Source organism: Ambystoma mexicanum, chromosome 6q, assembly GCF_040938575.1.
Source record: "Ambystoma mexicanum isolate Mex_15411 chromosome 6q, UKY_AmexF1_1, whole genome shotgun sequence".
NCBI lineage: Eukaryota > Metazoa > Chordata > Amphibia > Caudata > Ambystomatidae > Ambystoma > Ambystoma mexicanum.
Window position 1 is genome coordinate 282,073,128 of NC_090937.1, and position 19,522 is coordinate 282,092,649.

A 19,522-nucleotide genomic window follows, 5' to 3' on the forward strand; every position below is an offset into this window, starting at 1 on the left:
AGGGTGTTGCATTTCTTCAGTAACATACCACACCTGATACCCAAGAAGTTCTTTGCCAAACTAAACAGCATGTGTAGGGACTTCCTGTGGCACGGCACCCGTAATAGAGTGGCACCCTGGAAGCTACAGAACTTACATGATAGAGGGGGCATCAAGCTGCCGAACTTTGAGGCCTATTATGTAGCCAGCCAATTGCAATATGTAACCAAATGGCTTTCTGATGAAGAAACTCCTGAATCTAGGCTGTTTGGGCAGGACTGCGCCCCGTTTTACCTAAAAGAGATCATCTGGGTTCCTAGACTTGAACTGAATGAACGCCCGAGTATGCTGTTGCTTGGGTGGAAGATGTGGCACAGAGCATGCCAATTGATGGAGAGCCCGTGCCCGTGTTCCCCACAGGTGCCGCTAGTTGCCTCAACTAAGGGAGACAGCCAGCTTAGGATGATAATCAGGACCTATTGGGAATCAGTTGGGCTGGCCACATTGGGAGACATATGGCAAGAAGGGGCTATTAAAGAATTCGTAGACCTGGGAGAAGAGACAGGGTTGCATGGGGGCCAATATGTTACGTATTTTAGGCTGGTGAAGACTATCCGTAAAACCTGGCCGGAGACTGTGCTGGCGGAAGAACCAGACGCTCTAATTGGAACGATATATGACATATCGGAGGGAGGGCACGAGATCTCCAGATTATACGAGGTGGTGATGACCCGGGTGGGGAAAGACTTGATGGAATTGAGGCTGGACTGGGAAGCGGAGGTGGGGGGGCAGTTGACCGATGGGATGTGGGAACGGGCCATGGGATACCTTAAGAAAGTGTCCAGAAATGCTAGATTGCAGCAGATACAGCTATATATAACGCATAGAGCCTATATGACCCTGAAAAGAATATCTAAGTTTGCGAACGCAGGAAGACAAGCATGTCCGGAATGCGATGAGGAAGACGCAGATATGACACACATGCTCTGGTCTTGCCCAGTGATCGAAGCTTTTTGGGGGGAAGTGGCACGGAAACTAGCAGACAAAGGGGTTCCGCTACACATAGATACGGCCTGGGCCTGCCTGCTGGGAGGGTTTCCCACACCACGGAACACTAAACACCTTGGGAAACTGAGGGACCTGGCATATGTGCTTGCTAAGAGAAGGATAGCCATGAGCTGGAAGCAATGCCACAAGCCACGGATAGAGGCATGGTGGCGAGACTTGCAAAAATGGGCAGAGGCTGAAACGGTGGTATGGCAGGAGGCATGTAGCAATTGCGGGGAGGAAGATGTAGGTAACCTGACGGCTTGGAGGATTTTAATTACAGGACTGTTTGGCACAGTAGTGGACCCTGCAGCTTCGGAAGGAAGCGATACCCAGCCACACGCAGTGGATACAGAACCGAAATGTTGATAAGCTCTTGAGCGGGAGGGGGGGAATTGGGGTGCAGTAACGAGTGTTAATTGATGTTTTCGAGCCTATTGTAATTAATGCTGCAAGTTTGTTTTGTATTGTTTATTTTCAAAATAAAAATTTTTTAGAAAATAAATAAATAATTTACGAACATTGTGTTGAGAGAATCTGAGTCCAGCTGACGGTAATCCGAGGTGAATAGTGAATCGCCTAAGAAATTTTGAACTTGTGAAAATCTGAAAAAAGAAAATAACTTATCGTTTGTTTGTTGCATCAGGCCCTCTGAATGAAGAGACTTTGAAAGGCAAAGAGACTTGGGCACAGAAGGCCCTGATGCTAATGATTGAACTGTATCCACGTGCTAAAGAAGCCAGAAACTGTGCTAAGCTCGAGTGTACTGCCATGTCCCGTGCTGAAAATGTGGGACAGTGAGGCCAATGAGATGAACATCCTGACATATCATTTTGTGAACACTTCTTTCTTTTTCATAACATTGTTTCCCACACTATTTGTATTTAGAGGTAAGGATTGGCAATATGTTTATTAGTATAGGCCCTTTTATTTTGACAAGACACCAGTAGGACTGCGTTATTATTATTTGACGGTCGTAGCTTGCTCCCATCTGTAGATTTAGGATTAGATAGGTGTTTTTCAAACCCTTTTTTAAGTTCAATAAACACCCTTGAACTGTGGTCACTTGTGTCTGTTTTACTAGTGATACCATGCCTTCCTTACAAATGTCACTGGAGCACGTTTCCCCCACTATGGGAGATTTTTGCAGTTTTCGCTGCTGGAAAGTGCATCATCTCCCCTACAATACTTCCACCCACTTCCGAATGGCGGTTCTGGAAACTGGAGTGGAGAATGTCGTATTTCCACACTATTTTGGTTTTTAGCGTGAGCTTAGAATCAGCCCCTCAGTCTTTCACTTAAGCCTCACACATGCACCAATCTGCACGTTCATTCATTCCTCATCCTCCCTCTCACTTATCTATCCACTTGAGTGTTCAGGCGAGAGAGACTGGCCAAGTCTTGCAAAGCAAACCTATTTTCACGAAGAAACATTTGTTAAAAAATAGATGAGGAAGGGAGAGTGATGGGCAAAATGTAGGCGGACAAGCGGGGTGGAACGAGCAGAAGAAGCTAAAGGGGAGAAGAGACTGGGAACAGGAAGGGAGAGGGCAAAGGAAGAGACAGCGAGAGAAGGGAAAGGCAAGAAGAAAGGTGGACGAAACGGAATCATACCAAAATGTCACTACGATTGTGGTGATATTACTAATACTGCACCTGAGCGCAGTACACACATCCCGACCCCCATTACACCGACTAAGGTGAGCGGGGATTGCGGGGGTGTGCCCCGCTTCCGCTATACGGAGAGTGGGGGGACAAAGTGTAAGAAAGACAAAAAAAAGGACACTGCGGTGCCAGCTCCGACCCACCTAAGCAGGTGGGAACTGACATTGCAGGGGATAGAGGCAAGTCAGCAGCACACTTCTGTGCCTTCGAGAAGGTAAGTACATTGGGGGGGGGGGGGCAGGAGGATGCAGGTGATGTGTGACCTATGTGATCCCCGCATGGCACCGTAATGGAGGTTGACATTTTCGCGGTCGCCATTACGGGCGACGCAGTGATCACATAGATCCATAGGAACAGACAGTGTGGAAGAAATACAAGGCAAAGAGAGTCTGAGTCACCCTGGTGCTGTTGGTCCTGTTTATAGACACACACACACACGTGTTATTTACACATATAGGAGCTCACGTGTTGACAAGTACATAGGCAGCACCCCACCCCCAAATTTTCATTTGCACGGCGGAGTGCAAAACGTGCAGGGCAAAAGGCAGCATACACGTGTGTACGTACACTGCCTTTTTCCCAGCACTTTTGCACTCTGCTGTACAAAGTGAGTAAATGCTGCCTGGCATGCTCGCATTTAATTTTCATTGTGAACAATGCTTACGATGCCAGCATGGCAGGCAGCGTTTACAATGGATCCCTATTGGGTCGGCAGGCAAACTCCATAGGGATCCCCAGAATTTATGCTGGCATGAAAATCCATGGCAGTGCAAATGCTGGGACATTTGTATGGCGTAGAGGAAGGAAGGTGACGGAACGCAAGTTGCGTTCTGCCCCTCCTCTGCATTATATCAATGATTGAATATGTGGCGTCATGTGGATGGAAGATGGTAAAGCCTTACTGAAGGCCTTTACGCCTTTTATTCACGTTACGCCACATACCAACACGAGTTCCATAGAGTTTTAATCCAGACGTACTCCTAAACACACCACAGCAGTCTCTAAATATGGATGGATGTCTCTTGATCTCCAAAAATGATCGACGTACAAACTGATCATCGTGAAGTCATCCCCATTCTATGCTGCTCGACATGTGTGAAATGATATTGCAAACTGCTGAGGGATCGACATCGCATCACATTGCTCATCCAATTATGCACTGCTCTCTCCGTCCACACTGCCGTCCTTCCTTCCTTCCCATTCACCTCCAACCTCACCCCTTCCATAACAGTTGGCCCTCCTCAGAGGGGCAGTTTAAAGGTTTCCTGAGGACATAGCTGCATGTCAATACCTGAACCTATTTGGCATGTTCCTCTAGAGACCTGAGTTTGTTAAAGGGGCTTTTAGGGTCTACCATTTGGGGTAGGGATCTGTAAGAGTCCTCTATGTAACTGTCCCCTGCCAATTACAGGGACCATGGGAGGGGCACCAGGGGACCCTCCACACACTGACTCTAGGTCCATCATCCACTAGCTTGGGGAGACACCCAGTCCCCCACTAGGGATCAGCAAAATGAAGAAGCCAACTTGTTTACATATGATAAAGGACATTTTTACTATGACCATGGTGCATGGCTGTCTATTTGGACAGGCACCGGCCTATTTGACGGAACAGATTAGCCATTACACTCTGGGTCGTTCTTTGAGATCAGAGGCACTGGGGCAGATTATTTGTCCATGTTTCAAACGATCTAATGGTCTAGGCCGATCATTACCTGTGAGAGCTGCTCAGATATGGAATGGACTACCGATACCACTGAGGCAAGAGAACAATCACACAGCATTCAGGAAGGCACTGAAGACTATTATATTCAATTAGTACCCGGCGAGAGTCAAACAGAATGCAACACGCATTCTGATTGGCTCTCGCCGGGTCCTTACCCAGCGGAGAATCCTTCGATTCTCGGCCAGGATTCCAGCCACCTTGTCCTCGGCGGGGGGGCGTGGCAGCCCCTCAGCCAATGAGGAGGCTCGAAGCGGGGCCATCCCCGCTCCGAGCCTCGCCACGGCTGAGAGGCTGCCTTCTCCCCCCTGCTGGGGACTCAGGTAAGCTTTTTTTTTCTTCCCTTCCCCTCCCTCCTCCCTACCCCACCCCACTTACCTTCTTGCTCCTGTATCCCTGGTGGGGAACGATGGCAGCCTACAGCAGTGTGGAGACTCCGCGCCTCCACACAGCTGGAGGCTTCCATCGTCCCCTGCCAGGGACGAAGGTACGTTTTTTATTTTTTTTCCTCCCCCCTCTCCCCCTCCCTCCCACCCTCCCAACCCCACTTACCTTCTGCTTCTTTTTTTTTCGGGAGCAGACGCGCTGGGAACACTTGTGTTCCCAGCGTCCGCTCCCGAAGGCCGCCATGGAAAGAGAAAATGGACTCCCATTTTCCCTTTCCCGGCGGCCATTTTCTTGGTCGTTTTTTTTTTCTGTCCCGAAAGGCTGCGGCTTCATTGAGGCCTATAACTATGGGCCCCGGGGCCTTACCTGAGTCGGTAATGCCCCCGCCGCTCGGGTCATATTGCTTAAATAGTGAGCTGACATGTAAGAATAGGAGGTAGTACACTGTTGTCCTGTCCAATATGTATGTCCATGTCTAAGTGTGTGCGCGCTGATGCCTTCGGGCTTCAGCGCGGTATAAATAAATAAATAAAAATAAAAGTCATACACATGATGTGATGCCTGACCTATCCCCATCTGCCGGCAAATACGCCACTGTAGAAAGATGATACACTATTCAAATAAAACACAGGAAACTGAGAACCCCATCCACAATACATTATCTACAAAAATCTAAACCTAAAAACTGCCCTAATGTCAGAATTCATCATTCGTGCTCCCACCCCGCACCTTCAGAGGAACGCCACAGCCTTCTCCGCGGTTGCATATGATTTTGCACAGTCCCCATCCAAAATATAATGTGACGAAGACCCTGGATGTCCTTGCCGACCTGGCGGGGGAGTGGTTCAAGGGCCCAATCACAATTACCTTTATTTCGAAGATTAGTACAACCTTCAGAAAAGAAACTGACACACACTGAATAGAATAACTATTAAAATATCTCACATGAAAAGAGTAAAAAAAAAAAACAATAAAAAACACTAAATCACATTCCATGTAGTCCTTATATACAATGCTCTTTCAGTTTAATAATACAAAGCAAGCACAGCATGTCTACAGGGAAAGGCAAAAGGTGCTTCAAAGCTGCTTACTTCTGTCTAATTCTAGAAGTGCTTAAAATTGGAATCAGATATTTCCCTTCAATTACTTGTGAATTCAGACCAGAAGAAAAATGGTTAAATTCTCTGTAGATACACCATCACAAAAACAATGTTCAGTGGGAGGGGAACAGCCGATTTATATGGCCAGTTATATTAGCTAACAGAGGTGGGACTAATCCTTGGGTAAAATAAAAGAGCCTGTTGGTGTGGCCTGACATCCACCTCAAATGACGTTTAGAGGGCAGCCATGCGCTGCACTGTCTGCAAACCTCGTCAAACTGGTCACTTTCCTTGCTCTGTCTCTTATATCATGTTTCATTCTTTCTAGGAATGTTCACCTTTACATCAGCAAAGCAGACGAATGGGGCAAGATCTGCGGGGCGACCAAATGAACGTATATACGTGTAATGTAGCTCAGCAAACATGCACGCGCTGCATATCATCATTCGTGGTGGTGCTGGGAGTTCTTGTTTGCCCATAGGCGTTCAAAGAACACTAGCGGTCGTAAATCCATAGGTCTGTCACGTAGCCCAATCAAAATTCACAACTGATTAACTAACCCATTTGAGTCATGCCCTGGCTGCAATTATGGCTGGAATTCTTCTGCCAGAACAGCCCACATGCATAACGTGGGATTTGCTTGCGTTTAATCTCAGATCATGGGCAGCCATATAATTCAGATCGCATTTCACCGGTGCCTGCAGAGGCATCTGAGTGTGGCAACAAAACAAGGTCTAGACAGTGTGGGTATTGAAACTGTGTCACAATGGCGCTAGGATGGTTGGTAGTTTCCCTATGATTTAAAGGGTTCTATGATGTGGTTAAAGGGTTTAATAGCACAGTTTAGCCAAAACTGTGCTATTAAAAATCACCAATATATATATATACAACATTGAGCGTTTTTACTTGGCACGGTTTCCTACAACATCACAAACGTCATTTGAACATTTTTCCACATCATAAAACCCTTTTCATCAAAGGGAAACTACCAACCAACCTAGCGACATTGTGGCACAGGTTCAATGCCCATACTGTCTAAGCCAGGAAACGAGATGGAAAGGCCCCATCTCACAAGAACCCAGTCACAGGCAGCTGAGTCACACTCACGAATTCACGGATCTAGCGCGGTGATCCTCACATTTCTAGTGCCTTCTCTTCCTCAGAACAAAACAATGTCATCTGCATAGGCTAAGACACAGATGTTCTGGCCACCTAGCTTTGGCATAACAGAAGAAATTGTGTTTATCTCTAGGGGTAAGGAATTAACATATACATTCCAATCCGCACCGCTGCCTAACCGAGCGGTGGATGAAAAATCGAGGGATAGTCCTGTCCCCTGGCCAAAATGAACCCTCACTTTAAGATGGCTGTGCATGTCGACCAAAGTAGTCAAAAGTGCACTTGCGTCACCCCCATAATTCGGAATAGTTATGGCAGTCGAGGGCGATGGTCAGATCCATGGTTTACAGGCAAATGGTGATCCTCTAACCCAACACAGACTTTACTGAGGTATCAGACGTGCTCAGCTTAACCCATCCTTTCACGAAAGCCAAACTGTGTATCCGAGAGAACATTATTGGATTAGACCACTCCACAACGTTACCATAGATCTGTCTGAAAAACCACTTAGCAGACAAATCAAGAAAGGGAGATTGGCTGGTAACAATTAGGGTCTGACTTGTACCCCCTTCATGAAAATAAGTACTGTTTTGGCCTCTTTCCAGCTTCGTGAAAAGAATCAGTTTGCAAAGGCCAGATTAAACACAGGAACCGAAGTAGTTGCTTATATTTTTACAGGTCCAAAGGGCCTAAATCAGGGCCAGGGACTTTCCGGCTGGTTAACCCAAGAAAGGCCACCTACACCTCTGCACAGCTCAAAGGCATTGAGTTACAATGATCTTGCCTCTGGTTATTGCCCATTACCAGGGCTTTAAGTGGGGTAAGAAATCGAGGGAGGGGCCTCATTTGGGAGCATGGCTTACAGGATGGGCGTGGCCTGAAAAGTACACAAACCATAGTACGGTGCGCAAACAAATATATAAATGGATGTAAGCATTTATATATCTGTATGCATACCTTAATATGGTTTGTGTACTTCAAGATGGCTTGAAAAGTACACAAACCATGGTAAGGTACGCACACACAAATATAGCATTTATATATTTGTGTGCGTACCTTATGGTTTGCATACTTTTCAAGCCATCTTTTTTAAAAATAATATGTTTATAAAAGATGGCTTGAAAAATGCACAATTCAATCCATCTTTTATAAAGCTTTGACGATGGCAAAGTCTGAGGCATCTTTGTCCGTCGGCAAAACTTTATTAAATATGGTTTGAATTGTGTACTTTTCAAGCCATCCTTTATAAACACAGAAATATGGCACTGAGTCCCAGGTTCGCAGAGGGTCAAAGATGCCTCAGTGACATGCGGAGGGGGAAACAAAAGGACACTAACTCGCAGAGGTCACGAGGAAGTTACAGTGACTCACAGAAGTGCCAGCCAGCCACAGCTGTGGCAGACTGGCACTTCTGTCAGCTTACCAGACTCGAAAATGGCGGGCGCATCTCCCATGGCGGCTGCAGCGGTGGCAGAATAATGTTTCCTTCCGTGGTGTTGTGGGACCAGGAGGCCCCAGCAGTGCCCCAGCTGGGCCTCACTTTTTGGAGACTGCCGACTGTGTCGACAATTCACTACTATCACTGGGTCATGCTTTGTTGTCTTCTTGGTATATCTTAGGCTTGCTTACACTCCCTACTGCAACCCGGTGCTCAATGTTTGCTGCCTGTGAGAAACCTCGGGTTGTAAGATGCAATCTAGCTGCGCAATAATATCTCAATAAGCCCTCAAAGTAGGTTCTAAAGCTGAGCTGCCCTTCGATTGAACCACATTTACTGCTAAAGCAGAATAAGTTCTTTTTATCTGACTTTTACTTTTGACTGAGTTCTAAAACCAGGGTTAGAAATTGTTAGAATCTTCCTATCCCGAGTTTCACGGAGAAGACGAGAAGGCAGTGTGAAAGTCAGTACTAAGGGATCATGAGCGCTCTCGATTCTAGTTTTGGGAGGATAGCTCAGGGGCAACTTGCTCGCCTTTGAAGAAATACGACATGGAGCAACATGGGTTCAATCCCTGGGTCCAAGCTTAGAAACCTTTGGGTATTAAAGGAATAGTTCGGCCAAAAATCTTTATTGCAAAAAAAGATGGGCAATAATAAAAAAAATAGGTTGCCACTTTTTTTTTAAGTCCCTATGTAAAATTTTGAACAATTGAAGCTCAAAATTTACAAAAGCAAGTGCATAGGGGCATCCATTTTGTGAAATGGATGCCCGCCTGTGCTTTTGTGGCACTAATGAAGGAAAAGCCAGCCAGCTGTAGTAAACAAAAGCTACCACTGGGTGGCTTTTCCTTCATTGGTGCCGGGACTCGGAGGACGCAGACCGGTGACTACAGGCAGAAAAGCTGCAGCTGCATCTCGGTAAGTGCTATTTATTAAAAAAAAAAATAAGCACTAGCTGCGTTTTTTTTTCTACATTTTCCGGGCTGGAGGAGCTTGGAAAACTTAGAAATAAAACTGCAGCTTTAAAAACGTTGTATTTATGTTTGCGGTAGCTTTGAAGCTACCGCAAACATAAATACAATGTTATTGTGTTTGAAAACGCTGCGGTTTTTCTTTCTAAGTTTCTCAGGCTCCTCTGGCTCGGAGGAGCCTGAGAAACTTAGAAAGAAAAACCGCAGCGTTTTTGAAACACAACCGCGTTGTGTTTCTGCCTGTCTTGGCTATCACTTTGGGTCTCCGGTGCTCACCGGAGACCCAAAGTGAAAGCCAAGGCAGGCAGAAACACAACGCGGTTGTGTTTCCATGCCGCGGTGTTTCTGCCTAAAGCTGTTTTCCCATTTGGGGTTCTCGGGCTCCCCACGGGGAGCCCGAGAGTTTCTCAGGCGCCTCCGAGACGGAGGAGTCTGAGAAACTTAGAAAGAAAAACCGCAGCGTTTTCAAACACAATAACGTTGTATTTATGTTTGCAGTAGCTTCAAAAGCTACCGCAAACATAAATCCAACGTTTTTAAAGCTGCGGTTTTATTTCTACGTTTTCCGGGCTCCTCCAGCCCGGAAAACTTAGAAATAAAAACGCAGCTAGTGCTTATTTTTTTTTAAATAAATAGCACTTACCGAGATGCAGCTGCAGCTTTTCTGCCTATAGTCTCCGGTCTGCATCCTCTGAGTCCCGGCACCAATGAAGGAAAAGCCACCCAGTGGTAGCCTTTGTTTACTACAGCTGGCTGGCTTTTCCTTCATTAGTGCCGCAAAAGCAAGCACAGGCGGGCATCGATTTCACAAAATGGATGCCCCCATGTGCTTCCTTTTGTAAATGTTGAGCTTCATTTGCTCAAAATTTTACATAGGGACTTAAAAAAAAGTGCCAATCTATTTTTATTTATTATTGCCCATCTTTTTTTGCAACAAAAATGTTTGGGCGAACCATTCCTTTAAGCGTGTTATAAATAACCTATCATATCATATCATTATCGCTTCTATGTGATTCCATCACGTTTTTTACAATGCAGGAGAATTCATCGAATTTTATTTTTTTATTTTTTATGACATTTTGCCACACATGCATGTGCAGAGAGACCCTACGCAGCCCTCCCAAAAACCCTGGTACCTTGTTTTATTACCCTAACCCACCCCCAACATACATTTTCTGCAAAACACGATGAAATAAACACGATGAATTCTCCTTCAATGGAAAATCCACCGTTCAAACCTCCCTATCCCCTATTATCCACAGGGAAGTCAGCTACAGGAGGCCAATGTTCTCTACCTGTATCAGGAACTAATGTATTGTAGGTGATTACCTACCTGAGCAAACAGTACTATTGGTAAGACTACCTGAAACCAGCTGTGGTTTATATATCCTTTTTTTTGTCACCATTGTTCCGTTAAGAAAATCCCCAATCACATTTGGTTTAAGAGTGAGGGCCAGCATAGGTGTGGACACAGACAAACTTTGGTTTTGGACTTACGGACATCGACGGCCCTTAGTAGCATTAGTTGAGGGAACAATCCCCTTAGAGTTAGGGCCAGGTAGGCATTACACCATCCCCACGAAGTTTGATAATAAAAGTTTTCAAACTGTTACTTTTGACTCTGTCGGCCTCATTACAACTCACCCAGTATGGAAACAACGGTGGCGGTAAACCTGCCGCCACCGTTGTTTCCATACTGATGATCACGACTCCTGCAGGCGGAAGCGTCAATCCATTTAACACCGCCCGCCTGCAGGCGGACGAGGAAACACCGGCACCATCACGAGATGGTGCCTGTGTTTCCATGATCCCCATTCCCATTGAGTCCTATGGGACTCAATGGGAATGGGGATTTACACCATTCCGCCTCTGGAATTCCCGGGTCACCGGGGTTGTAATGCCCCGGTAATTCCGGGAATCACGGCGGCGGAATGGTAATACGAGTCCGGCGGTAACCAGCCGGTTTTACCGCCTCGGTTACTGCCGGACTCGTAATGAGTCTCTTTTGATACCATGCCTGTCTCACAATACATTGCTCTGAGGAAAACGCAAGGGCTACTCGCTTTTAGAAAACAACTGAAAGCGTTTTAGTTTTCTGTGGTGGACGGTACCTCCGTTTTCACTTCATCTCTCCTCTATGGCCAGTTTGAACTTATTACTTTGCTAATTAAATTACAGCACCATTAGTCTACGCCCAACAATGATACCCGTTTGGTAAATGTAGCACTTTACAAATCTCCCTACATATACTAGGTTGAGACATTGCTCAGGTTATGCTCAGCAGGCTTATTTTGCAGACCACTCATGGTGTCGCAGTTCTCTCATTTTGACTGAGCGTTTGAAGGTGGGGTTGCAAACCCTATTCAGCAATGGCCCAGATCACCTCTAATTAAAACATGCAATTTCCCACAAGGTTTACCGTGACTTGGTGACTCTCAGGAATGGTGGTGGTCCGCATTGCCCTTTCCCATTGATGCAGCTACTAGATCACCATCAATAGATTCCACCTAATCTTCTGAGGATTCCCCCAAAGGATTCTAAGCAGTATGTCTGTCTCGCTGTGCTGGCTGGAAACATGATCATATTGTGAGGTACACAGAAATGGGGATCATTGAGTCAATGATAATAGCTGCAAGATCGTAGTAGTGATATTGTCATTTTCGTTGAGAAGTGCATTTTCCTCAGCCCTATTAGATCGCAGCTTTCCGCTTATAAACACCCAGCGAAGGAAAGGCTGGGTCAAATGATGTTCCCTTCCTTCGCCAAAAGTGTCCTTTTTGCTATAACCGAAGGGTTATTACTTGTTCTTTGCATTTGTTTAATTTCAATTCCGTCCCTCTATGTACCTGCTGCTTTTCAATTGCTTTCAGGAAGCACTGTCTACTTAGTGCTATAAAGCTGCCAAACAGGAGGACAAGTAAACGGTATTTGGCAAACTGGGCTGAGTTTCCTCTCATTATAAGTTTGGCCAGCGGGTTGCCGCTGGACCGTAACACTGTTTCCGGCACCTGATATCCCGGTGCCACAAGTCCCGGCGGATCGGGAAGTCCAGCGCTGGAAAATGTTAGTCCCCTATCGAACTCCACAGGAATGGGGACTCAGAAGCACCAGCACCGTTGGTAACGGTGCCGGTGCTTCCGAGGCAACTCTGCTTTCCGGGACCTTTGCGCCCAGCAGAGGTGTAGACAGGGTAGGGCCTGAGCGGGCAAGGCCCACCCAAAACCTGTAAATGCCTACTCAGCAGCACTGTGTGGGCATTTATCGATGTTAATGTCACTGCCGTGGGCCCAACTACCTTAGCTTCAGGCCCCACTTGTTAGACAATCCTGGCTACGCCTCTGGCGCCCGGCATGTCAGACCTGCCGGGTGCACAGGCCCAGGAAAGCAGAGTTGTATGTAGTCGGCCGATCTGGAAAGGGTGCCGGTACGTTGCTACCGGCACCCATATTTCCAGACCGGCGGACTTGTAATGAGGCCCATGTGAGTCCTAGGTAGTTATAAAAGGCCACATTACCTAGAAAATGACTTCAATTCATTTGCACTGTTGCACATCAGTGGTGCTTGTCTTATGACAGCTCTATATTAATAAAGCACAGGGTTTCACGGGGGCAATACGACACAAACCAGTAGCAACCAATAAGCACCAGTTTCAGAGAGGACTATTCTTATTTTAGTAGGAAAGCGCTCTGAATTTCAAGGTTTTACTGCTCTTCCCAGTTTATCAAGACTGAAACCACAGGAAATACACTGGTCCGCACTCTCCCCTCTGCAAACCCCACACTTTCCCCTGTACGTGCCTTTCACTTTCCAGCATTCGGCTGGGAGTGTGAAGGAGTGCATAGATGCTGATGGCAAATGCCTATAATATGCGTCATGGAAGCTGTATAGTGAGGTTTCCATCAATTTCAGGCTCCGGGGGAAGCAGATACAACAGCCTCAAGATTTGCCCCACGTCCTGCCACCAGCAGCTGCCAGATGCCATCAGTTTGATTTCCACTTTCGGAAATGCTCTGGCTCTAGCTCCATGCAGAGAACGCAGAAGTGAATGCGGAAGTCCTCGAGCCGCGCTTCCACTTCCGCGTTCCTTGCTGAGCCATGGGTTGCCAGCTCCCTTGCTGGTGCCTGCCATTGCTCGTCCTAACTCGATACTTGACATCATGTTTCAGTAGAGTTGCACAAGGACGTGAAAAGGCACTGGAACTGAGAGGAAGCTTCTTCTGAGCAACCCCGGAGCTTCGAACATCACCACATCCCAGACAAGTTTATTTTAGAGATCCAGTTATACAGTGCTGTATTCGGTGTTGTTTGAAATGTACACAAAATCAGTAAAAGACCTACTGCTTGAGTACATAGCATAGAGAGATTGGCTCCATCACACTGACTGCTAGGATTTTTCAAAACTGTGTGTGTGTGTGGGTGGGTGTGTGCTAAGATAATGGAACTCGTGGAATTGTATATTTGATTGTGAATGAGTGTTTTGACAGGGTCTGAACTGAAGGCAGAGATTGTGGGTGACAAAGCCTTTATCAGTAGAACCATGGTACTACAGATTTTACATGTGGACCTAGCTCTGGGGTGACCGGAAAACACACAAGACCGCATAGGTTAAAGTCTTAAGCTTCTTTATTAATATTGTCAGGATGGTTTGTAATGTTATGTTATGGGACCATGAGGTGTTAACATACAAATCACTTAACTCAGTCTCATGATCCTAAGCTACAGGGAACATAAGTAGGTCTAAGGGAGTAAGTACCCTTTCTGACAGGGATCCACTATTCTGTATCCACTAACTTCCCTATCCATCTTGGGGATATAACGGCTAGAACGTTACTTGTGGAAGATCCAGGATTGCTAAACTTAGGGAAACGACTAGTGCCATGAACCCGCCCTCCACCCGGGGACTCTTCATCAAGTATCGCCCCCCTCTGTCTTAGTCTTATAGCGCCCAGCACCCTTCTTTATACGTCTCAGCTATACATGCCGCACAGCATGCTGCTTTGCTTCTCAGTCTCTGGGATACAACTCCCAGCATGCTTCTTGACTTTGCATCCAGGGATCTAATTCCCAAGTCACTGTTGTCTCCATCTTCTCACACATTCTTGCTACAACTATGACTTCCATGCATATAGCGTCTAGCTTACTATGCATACCATCACACAGTGTTTCCAGGACTAGGGGCTTTGCCCTCTGTACCTTGCGCTCTGCACCTCACACCGTTCCTCAAGGGATACAGCCCCCTGTTCGATGCTAAAGAACCCAACTCACTGTGTCATATCTCACCGTTCATTCATAGAACTAGTTCCCAGCTCGCTCTGCATCTAGCACTGTGGCTTTCAGGGATATAGTACCTAGTTAATTATTCAGCTTTTCCCACAGTGTCTTCGGGGATATGGTGCCACAGTTCACCCTGGGCACTGGGGATTCTAGATATATAGTGCAGAGCTCACTATTGAATGGAGGGTTTTAAGGAGCCTCTCTCAGTCAGCCATCCTTCACAACCCTCTATCCGCTGCGAACAGCTCTGCAGTCTCACCGCTCTCTTGTCTGCTTGCTCATCATTCCGTTTCTCTGCTTCCACTCCTTACAGTGTTGCTTCTTTGTAGTGGCTCTCCCGCTGGCTCTATGTTGCTCACCCAGTATCGATCTCTTGCATGCTTGTAAGAGCACTTTTTTTATGCATCCCGTCTCTATCAATGACCTGAAGGGGGTTAGTTCCATGGTGAGCCTGAGACTTTGAAGATGCTGATGGCCATTCCTTCAACGTCCACGAGGCTCCATGTTGTAATGGACTGGTTCTACCTTTGGATCCACAGAACATCTCCCCACAGGTTACCTGGCTCCATAACTGATGTCCGCTTTCCTAGTTTGTTCGCTGACCACTCCGCCAGAAGGAGTGCTGTCTCGATCACCAAATGGACTTCAAGCTGGGAACTTTGGGGATTGGTCAAACAAAGGATCCTCATGATACACATGACCAAAGTTTGGTGGGGGTACCAAAGCACAGTTCCTGGGTCCCATATGGAATTTACTGCAGCCTCTCAACCCGGCAGCTTTGGGTTGGAGACGGCTATAGGGGAGCATGCAAAGGGCCTGGTGACCACCCCAAGCTTGCAGATGCAGGGCCCAGTGAGGATATATGGGTGATCCCCCAGATCACACCCACTGGGTCTCTTTACTAGACAGGATTAGTCAGAGGAGCACTACCCCACTTACAGTCACAAACAAGGTAAGGAGGTTCGGTACAAAACCCTTGATGCCCCCTCTATTCATAATACTGGGGTTCTTAGAGAGCTATTGTATCCCCCTAGCCAGACTCAAAGATCCACCATAGGAATTAATACAAGACTCTTTAAGGAAACAGAATTGCAGTGTTTTGAATTCACTGGCGACTGTGGAAATACATGTTTTTCCTTGGCACAGCTCCTGAAGTAAACATTCATGCGAATGAATCAGACTTGCTGAGACCACAGAGTCCAGCAGATGCAAAGTTGTGCTAGACAAATTAAATGAAACCTACACATATTATTAGTGCAATGGTCAAAACAAACTAGCACAGTTCTGCCACCCACACTAGTGTTGCAGGTATTACAATGTTGCCATTTCCCTATGACAAAAACTTTAATGCTACAAAAAACTGCTTATTTCCTTACCAGAGGTGTCCCTGGCTTTTAATTTACATGCTGTGGAAACAGAAGGACTCAGTTCAGAGCAAGCAATGTTAGCACGCCTTCAATGGGGCGGCGTCGCGAACTCAGACATATCCAAGACAACTTTAGAGTCCAATGTGGTAGCTGACTTACCATAGCCTCAGTACAGGCCTACTAACACTACACAAGTTCAACTCATATCCCTGAGCACCACCCAAGCGGAGGAGATTCCAAACTATAAAAACCAGATTACAGAGAATATGGGGAGTATCAGAGTTGCAGTTTGAGGAAATCGCTTGTCGGCGAATAGAGAAGAGGAGAATACTGAGAGGAGAATATTCTAGAGAAGATTGGAGGGAGAGAGAAGGGAGGATTTACCACCAGATAGAGAATTGTTTGGGGGAAGGAAGAGTTGTTACCATCTGGGAGAGAATGGTTGAGTATGAGGGCCGTCACCAGGAGGGAGCAATAGAAAAGTAGAACTGTTTTGAGGCAAGATGCAGAGGAAGACTGGGAGACTAGGGCAAGTGGTTTGTAGACCCGGACCCACCAACAATAAGAGAAGAAGAGGAGCTAATGGAGATGGTAGTGCAGGAGTCTGAGAGATTATCAAGAAGCCATAGTGGTTGAGGTCCAGCACTGGGAGAAAACGCTGACTAAGGAGTAAAGGTGGAAGAGAAACATTGTGAGGCGAGAGCGAAGTGTTAGAGGAAGGAACCTGAAGGGGACAAGTTATACTGATAGAGAGCTCTTACCATCTGTGTAGAACAATTGGTGAGGTTTGATGGAGTGAGTTATTGAGAGAAGTGTTGTGAGGAGGCTGGAAGGGAGCAGTGTTTGAAGAGAAAGCAGGACATCACTTTGCAGAGAGAATGATAGGCTGAGTGGCTGAAGGGGGATATAGGACTGGATCATCAAGAGTCAGAGGCGGGAGGACAGGGTTCATTACTAGCCAGTGAGACCATGGAGGTTCAATTGGATGAGGCGGTTGAGGGCATATTGTAGTGGTGGGAGGAGGAACACGGCAGTGCTGCTTCACCAGCAAGGAGGTTATGGCAGTGACAGAGAGGAGGGTAAAGTAACCTCAGGACCAAGACCTTTTTGCAGTGAGACAGTCACTCGATAAGCATGCCCCAAGGCCTGCCACCTGGGGCCCAGCCATTCTTCTATCTGCCTGCTGAAGCCCATGGACATTTGCCAACCTACAGCCCACAAACCCCATAGGGTCCCCATGATGGAGCATCCACAACTAGTTCTGTGAAGTTTGCGAAACCTGTAACCTAAAGACAAAGACAAGCGTACTGATAAAAACTGCAAGCCACCGCCAAGAGAGATTGAATTTTTATAGTGGTATGACAAGGTTCATGTTTTTATAACATGTATGATGAATTTCCGCTGTACTATAAGAGTCTTCTCTTTGTTAGTGCGGTCTTCATTAAATAGTTTTAAGACATTGGGTAATAATTGGTTCAGATTAAGCAGATTCCCTCATTTTAATTGTTAGAGTTGCATCAATATCTATGCATCTGATTTGATTGCATTGTATTCCAAAATAAAGCAAAGAATGATTAATTGAGCCCTCTCCCAATATTACCACTGCCCCTCCTCTTATGACTGAGCCCTTTAATGTTTAATGTGCTGTGCATATATTTATTGAGCCTGGAGGATAGCTCAGCGGTAACGCAATTATATTGGATGCAAGACAACGCCGAACGACACAGGTTTGAATCCCGTCCTGTTCTTAGAGGTTGGTCTCTGGCATTAAGCGTGATATACACACTCAATTAAATCGTTTTTATTTGTATCCTCCGCCTTTCATCTCATGGTTAGGATACAATTTGTACTACATGCTCACATCATAGTTTATCAGTAAACTGCACCAACTTTTAACCATGGTATAGCATCAACAAAATGTACTACTTTCAACTATTTAAAGTTCTGAATGCCCCAAATACCAATCACCATCTGTTGTAATAAAACATATACCAAGTCACTTCATTTCTAGGCAATACAGCACACAGCCCTACATCAAAATTAAAGTACTTAGCTGGTCTCAGTTTTATTTTATAGAACAATCTATCCTTCTGTCCTCATTCTCCTTGATCTATCCTTTGCTTTTGACACAGTCAACCACGCCATCCTGCTCAATCTTCTCCATGACAACCTGGGCATCTCTGGGCAGGCCCTAGCCTGGTTGACCTCTTTTCTCTCAGATCGACCCTCCCAGGTCTAACTTGGGTCTTTCCTCTCTTCTATCTCTCTCTCTACATGTGGTGTCCTCCAGGGGCCTAGCCTCTCTCCCTGGTTCTTTAACCACTACCTGGCCCCTCTTGCCCACCGCATCTCTACCTTCTGTTCTAACTTTCAGTGTTATGTGGATGACACCCAGCTCTCCTTCGGGCTCCCCTTAGCCTCTTCTGCTCTTTCTCTCATACCTGACTGTCTGTCCGCAATTCAGGAATTATGTGCTTCCAACAATCTCTGCATGAATACCAGTAAGGGATCCTCCTCATTGGGATTGCCCTTCCCTCTCTCCCTCTGGCCGCCTACTCTGGCCCCTCTATCTGCACTTTCCTGTGAGGCTAAGTGCCTTGGTGTCATTTTCGACTCCACCCTCTCCTCTCCTCACATCTCTGACGTCTCTAAGAAGTCACACTATCAACTGCACCTCCTCAGAGGTATTCTTCCTTTTCTCACTTTCCCCCAGCAGCTCAATGTCTCCAGAGCCCTGGTCCTCTCTAGGATGGACTACTGCAACATCCTCTTTCTAAATCTGCTGCCTCTACTCTTCGCCCTCTACAACTAGTCCAGATCAGGATTGCAAGACTTGTCCATGGCCTCAAGCACAGGGATCCTATCTCTCCAGTCCTGAAATCTTTCGACTGTCTCCCTGTGGCTGCAAAGATCAAGTTCAAGACCCTCTGCATCGTCCACAAGGCTTTCTGGGGCCTGGGACCACACTACATCCAACTTTCTCTTCCTAAGCATCTTCCCTCTTGAGCCCTCCGTTCATCCACGTCCAACTCTATAAGGGTCAGATGCTTCTCCAAGCAGAGAGTGGTGGGCAGATCTCTGTCCTCGGCTGGGGCTTTCCTCTGGAACAGCCCCCCTGCCTCTCTCAAACTTGAGCAGGACCACCTAGGAAGCAACTCAAGACCTTCCTTTTCGCTTCTGCGTTCTCTCTCCCTCTTCCTTGCTGACGTCCCTATCTGCTGCGCATTCTGGTTACCTGGCCACCCACTGAACCTATGGGACCAGGCTCCAGCATGACCAGTTGCCCTTGCACTGCCTCCCAACCACTTAGGGACTGTATCTGCAACCCTATAGTCCGATGACTATCTGCACTTATGAGCCACCTCCCTGGCAGCACTTATGAATTCCTTGCACTCTCCCCTCCCCCCTTGGCACTTCTCCCCTTACCTCTACCCCGCACTTGCACGATCTG

At 46.6% G+C, this 19,522-nt stretch overlaps 1 protein-coding gene across 4 annotated transcripts in view; it reads left to right on the forward strand.

The window, feature by feature from the left end:
* Positions 1-19,522, forward strand: part of HACD4 (3-hydroxyacyl-CoA dehydratase 4) — a 335,173-nt gene that overhangs the window by 200,764 nt on the left and 114,887 nt on the right. The window lies entirely within an intron of this gene.